The following is a 6,732-nucleotide window of genomic DNA, read 5'->3' as shown; positions in this document are numbered from 1 at the left end:
ATGAAGATCTCCAACTTTTTTTGTCAATGGTGGCTTGTAAAATGAACCCCAACAAGGCTTAACATCATCCTCAACATTTAAATGGTCTTTCCAAGGCGTATCTACACGTTGTAATTTCTCCTTGTTGATCATTTTAACACATACTTGATACAAACTCTTGCCCCCCATTGAATCAAAAACCATGTCTCTTAAAACCTTCGAAGTAGATGATGAGCTCTCCACGTCGAAATAAGTCTTTGGCATCACCATACTTGGAAAACAATCCAATTCCTTTGGGACAGTTTGTGATGATAAAAAGGTCCAGTCCTCTTCACTCAGTGTTTTTTTCAGTCTTTCCAACAAAATATGAACTGTCCTTGTTGATTTTATGTCCAATTTCTGCGCAACCGCCATAGTACTGTCCAGCGCATTACCAGCCACTTCTATTAGATTTTTCATTTTTACAATGTTGGCATTTATTAGAACCTTTTTTAACCAAATTGTCTTGCCACAAAAGTCCAAACGTGCACCATTAATCAGAGGTTCTTCTAGAAACCAGTGTTGAGACTTATAAGGTAAAGATCTCCTGATCTGCACCAGACACCAAGCTCTTCTCATACTTTCATAAAAAGGAGAAATACACTTCAAATCAAAACTAGAACAGTCTGACCTAAAGAGATTTTTCCCAAAGCCCCACCCACCAACTTTACTAAGAAGGCAAGCAGCTATGCCATTCCATGATAGATTTCGTGTATCATGGAATTGTAGCCTAAAGGCTGCTTTCCTGCTCTTAAGATCTACAATGCTTTGCCCACCTTCTTCCTTCGGAAGATATAACACCACCCTAAAAATATTTATCATTTTATTTTGTATTGTCTCAAGAACCCCAGGGGGAGGCTCTAAAACCGATAATCTGTGCCAAAGCGAGGAGGCTACCACATTATTTATAATTAAAGCCCATCCCCTAATTGACATTTTAGGTAATAACCATTTCCACCTTTCCAGTCTTCCCTCAACATTTTCACAAACATTTTCCAAATTTTTCTGATTGGACCTTTCATCACCCAAATTAATTCCAAGATATTTTAATCCATGTTGTGACCAGGTCATTCCACCTGGCAAAGACAACTTTTCCTTATTCCACTGTCCACCTGAATATGCTGCACTTTTAGCCCAATTTACTTTTGCGGAAGAAGCTTTTCCATATCTACTTATCAATATCATTCTGCCCATTAACCAATACCATTACATCGTCAGCATACGCTGACAATTTTATTGGAAGGAAAAAAATGTAGACATTTAAAACTATCTTGCTTATTTGAATAAGCATAGGTTCTAAAGCTATTGAATATAGCATGACTGACATGGCACAACATTGTCTTATACCTCTCTTGATTTTGAAAGGACTACATAAGCCACCATTGACTTTAAGTATACTCTCAATATCACTGTAGAGCACTTTAATCATAGAAATAAACTCAGGTGGGAAACCAAATGCCTCAAGTGTTTGCCATAAAAGCTGACCAGACCAACCTTTTTGCCAAAAATGACTTCAAATACATCTCAAATTAAAGATATATTCTCCACTATTGACCTGTTGGGCACACAATAGGACTGATCTATATGAATGACCCTTCCCATCACCTCCCTTAGTCTGTTGCCAAAGCTTTTGAAAGAACTTTATAGTCTGTACATAACAAAGAGACTGGTCTCCAGTTCTTTATCTCCTTGAGATCACCTTTCTTCGGGAGCAGAATTAAAACTGCTCTCGTGCAACTTATTGGCAGTCGCCCTTCAGCCAGACTGTTATTTAACACTTCCAGAAAGTCTTCTCCCAGGATGTTCCAGTACGCTTTGTAGAAATCCACCGTCAGACCGTCCAAGCCTTGTGCTTTGCCACTTTTCATGCTTTGCAGAGCTTTAAAAAGTTCCTTTACTGTAACAGGACACACCAGGTCTTCACACGACTCTTCAGCCACTTGTGGAAGGTCTGAGATGCACTGTTTTGTTGACTGTGCCTCAACGCTTTTACTGGTATACAGCTCCTTGTAAAAGCTAACAGCCCTCTTTCTAATGTCTGAGTCCATGATCAGCTCTCTACCATTCACAGAACATAAACATTGAATACTCTTTCTCTGTCCATTTTTCTTTTCCAGACTAAAGAAGAATTTGGACGGGGCATCCATTTCAGAAATACTCTGAAATCTGGACCAAACCAACACCCCTTGAGCTATTGTGTCCAACTGATCAGCTAGTGTCAATTTTTTGTTCTTAAGAGCCTGCATTTGGCCTTGATTTCCGTGATCTCCATTCAATACATAGAGTTCCACAATATCTTTCTCTAAACTTCTATTCTTTGCAAAAGTGTCCTTAGTAACATTGAAAGTATACTGATTACATAATGTATTGTATCTTTAACTTTCCAATGTCCCACCATTGCTGAATTGAAGTAAAATTAGGCTTTGAGTTCTCCATCCCATCCAAAAAAAGCAGACATTGTCCAAAATCAGCATCCTCAAGTAAAGCATTGTTAAAATGCCAGTATGCACTTTTATAGATTGAATAAACACACAACTTCCTACCATTGAGTGGTCAGAAAACCAACAGGAGAAATACTACAAGACTTTAAAACACTGAACTTGATGTTTAAAACCATAAAAATTATCCAATCTTGCTAAAGAAATATGATTTTCCTTCACGTGAGCCCAAGTGTGTTGCCCTCCTTTTAAATGCAAATTATCCACACATCACATAGTTGGTGTGTTTTAATGATGTTTATCAAATTGCGTCGGGAAGCTGAATTAAGTTAATCATGATTTCTATCAATATCATCACATGTGCAATTAAAATCCCCGGCAAGTATTAAAATATTTTCCCTAACACATTGTTTAAGATTATCATGCAAAGATAGCAAAAACAAAAATTTTCAGTCTGTTTAACAGGAGCATAGACATCAATCAATTCCATAGTGACATTTTCATACCTTACTATTAATTTAAGTACTCTACCTTCTATTATTTCAATTTCATCACAGGACATTTGGCAAAAAAATTGGGAAACAAGACAGCTACCCAGCACTACGAGAGTCTTATGACTAAAACAGATTCTCCCTCCCAATCTTTTAGCCAGTCAACTTCATCTCTTTTGTGCTTTGAGTCTCTTGCAAAAACATGATTGTGGAGGGGGCGTGGTTAAGCGTGGTCGGCAGCGAAAGGGTGAGGTAAGCGGTGTGTAAGCAGGTCAATTTCACATTGTTAACACCTGTGTCCCGTTCAGTAATTGGTGGGGAGACGGTTAAAAGCCTGCCAAACAGCCGAGGAGGTGAGAGAGACCGGCTGGGAAGCCGAGAGGAACCTAAAACCTAAAACCTAAAACCTAAAACCTAAAACCTAAACCTAAAACCTAAAACCTAAAACCTAAAACCTAAAACCTAAAACCTCTCCTGCGAGACGACGTCGAGCAGCGTTTTTAAAAGTGCGACGAGTCATTATTTGAATTATTGTTTGTTAAGAGCGCAGTGGCGCCAACCAAGGAATTTATAAAGAAATCGTGAGGTGCTTCCCAGCCTACGCCGACCCTGTCTCCTTTCTTCCTTCCCTTATAACGAACTGTATTACAATGATGTTTATATTTTTAAGTTTGATGAAATCATAAAGCTGCATCCTTTTTTTAACATCCCTCATCCCATTAACATTTAAAGAAGCAATTTTGAAGTGCTCACGATGAGGAAGGAAACCAGCAAAAAACACCAACATATCATTGCATTAATCTTAGTGAACCATTTAGCGTTTTCTTAGCACGTTCTTTTTGCACATCTTCTTTAACCTATACACCTCTGGAGTCGACAAACATTTTCCACCCTTTTGTTTAATTAGTATTTTTGCTGATTCAAACAAATAGCGAGAGATCTGGGAAAAACGTAATCACCTCAACATTTCTCCTTCCTTTTGTTTGTTGTAGAAAATCTTTCATTCTTTCTATACTGTAGCCACTGTAATCTTACCTCTCATTCTCTTCTACAGAGGCTTCAGATACTCTTGCTCACTTTCTGAATCAGACGTTTGTATAATATCAGGACATTTGTGACATATTCATAGGTTTGTGTATTATAGTCATCTTGCATCTTTTTCTTTGATTCATCAACTCTTTCACAGGAATTAGATTTTCTTTTAACTGCAGGCACTTTAAAGAGACTCTCGTCATCTTTACCTATTTCCTTCTCTACCTCATCAAGCTCTAAATCCATATCCTCAAAATTAGTTGTGTTTCTATTTTCAGATGTCTTATTTCCACTGTCTTCATTTTCCTTATGCAAATTCGTTTCTGACATTTTATCAGCCTGTCTTTCTTTTCCCCGTCAATTATTTGGTTTACATTTTGACTTGGAGGGACATTTTCATCAGCAGTGTTTGCTACTCTGTCTTTTTCTGGACAAGAACGTACCAAATGCCCTTCTTTTTCACATCCAAAGCACTTCATGTTTTCAGTTGTAGCATAAATTACATATCAAACCCATCAACTTTGAACTTGAAGGCAACGTTTATTCCTCAAAATTCGTTCTCAGAATCATATACACGTTTCTTCGAAAAGAAACCACATGCTTAAGCATCGGAGATTTACAATCCAGCGGAATCTTTTTGATCGCAGACGCGAATTGTTCCATATCTGGACAGTTCGCGTTTTAATGCCTCATCGCTAACGAAACTATCATTGAGAACTATACCACTCTCAACCACTTCATTCACTTTTTCCACTTTATTCAGGAACAGTACAACCGCCCCGTTCAATCTAGAGGCTGAACGAATGCTATCGTGACCCACCACCTCTCCTATTGCTAGAACAACATCCTCAAACGAGCACTCAACACCGACCGGCACCTTAAGTCCATGCCGCCATGTGAGAAGCTCAAAACTCTACTTCTCCGCCGTCGTGTCCACCAGCTAAACAACTTGGCCTAGAACAAAATTCAGAAGTTGACAAACAAATCTATTTTTCCTCACATATTTGTACCCCAAAATAAACGTCTCCGAAGAGACAAATCCGAAAAAACATTGTTTACAACTAAGAATAAAGACTGTAATCTACTACAATTCATAAACGCATGAAATACAGTTTTCTCTATTAGCGCAAAAGGGCATGTAGAAGCACCTCAGGGCTTAAAAACGGAAATAAAGGCATTAACCGCGACCACACCATGGAGAATTCTCATTGTAAATCCCCTGTTCTCTTGGTCAACGGTGGTTTATACAAGGATCTCCATTCAGGTTTTGTGCCTTGATCTAGTTTAAAAAGAAGAGATCAACTTTTCCATTTAACACTTTTTGGTTAAAAAACCAAAAACACATGACATGTACAAAGATTTACCAATACTTGAGAAAAGGTTTTCACACAAAGATACAATATTCAGTAGGTGACTCAGAGTAATAACGTTGCGTATACCATCCCCAGACGATGGATTGGTGGAGCGGTTTAATCAGACCCTTAGCGATGCTGCGGCGAGTGATAGCCGAAGATGGGCGCAACTGGGACCTCTTGCTACCCTACGTCCTGTTTGGGATTCGGGAGGTTACCCCAGGCCTCCACCGGATTCACTCCGTTTGAGTTCTGTTCGGCCGTCAGCTCAGAGGATTGCTGGACAAAGCACAGGAAGCATGGGAACAGCAGCCTGCACCACATCGGACAGTGATCGAACATGTGAGAGAGATGCAGGAGCGGATAGACCGGGTGATGCCCCTGGTGAGGCAAAACCTAGCAGTGGCCCAGCGTGCCCAGCAGAGGGTATACGACCAGCCCGCCGCCACCAAGTTCCTGGCGTCTTGCCAGGGTCCATATTCCGTCATAGAGAAGGTGGGACCAGCTACGTACCGAATAGGAGGAAGGAGGAAAAGGTCTATCACATTAACCTGCTCTAGAGGTGGATCACCCCGCGGGAACAGGTGGCTGCGTACGTCCAGGAGGTCAATCCAGTGGTAGACCTCGGAGAGCAGCTATCAGCGGCCCAGAAGACCGAGCTAGGGGCCTTAGTCCGTCAGTAAAAAGATGTGTTCACAGAGCACCCGGGACGGAACAACGTGATCCAACACGAGATCCGAACGGAGCCCGGAGTCGTCGTACGGCAAAGGCCCTAACGTGTACCCGAAAGCCCGCCAGCAAGCTATTGAGGAGGAGGTACAGCAGATGCTCCAACTAGGGGTCATCGAGCCGTCACCCTCCGGTTTTGTAATGACTATAGGAAGCTCAATGAAGTCTCCTCATTCGCGAGCTGCTGGATCGCCTCGGTAGGGCTCGGTATATCTCAACACTCGACCTCGAACGGCAACGTGGACGGACTATCTCGGTAGTGGTCCGGCAGGGCAGGTCTGTCAGGTTACACTCCCCTCCCGCCCCTGTTACGTCCCCGAAGCTCCCACAGAAGTTGCCTGGATATCAGGTTGACGCTGGGGGAGGGAGTGTGGTGGAGGGTACAGATCCAGGATCAGCGTCACCTGGAAAACGACCTGGCAGCTAATGCTGATCGCCCACACCTGATGCCGATTAGCTGCCGGGCATAAAACCCTCACAAACACACCACTCTAGGCTCGTTCGCCAAGAGACTAATGCTGTAAATTTTTCACCCACGGAGTCAAGCGATTGAAGCCCAGAGGAGCACCACTGCACGAGCACGAATTGGACATTACACGGCACGAACACCCCGGATTAGCACATTGTGGACACTTTGCACTACTTGTCTTAATAAATTCCCCTCCGGGGCTG

Source organism: Barbatula barbatula (assembly GCF_947034865.1).
Source record: "Barbatula barbatula genome assembly, chromosome: 5".
NCBI lineage: Eukaryota > Metazoa > Chordata > Actinopteri > Cypriniformes > Nemacheilidae > Barbatula > Barbatula barbatula.
This window is presented reverse-complemented; position numbering follows the sequence as displayed.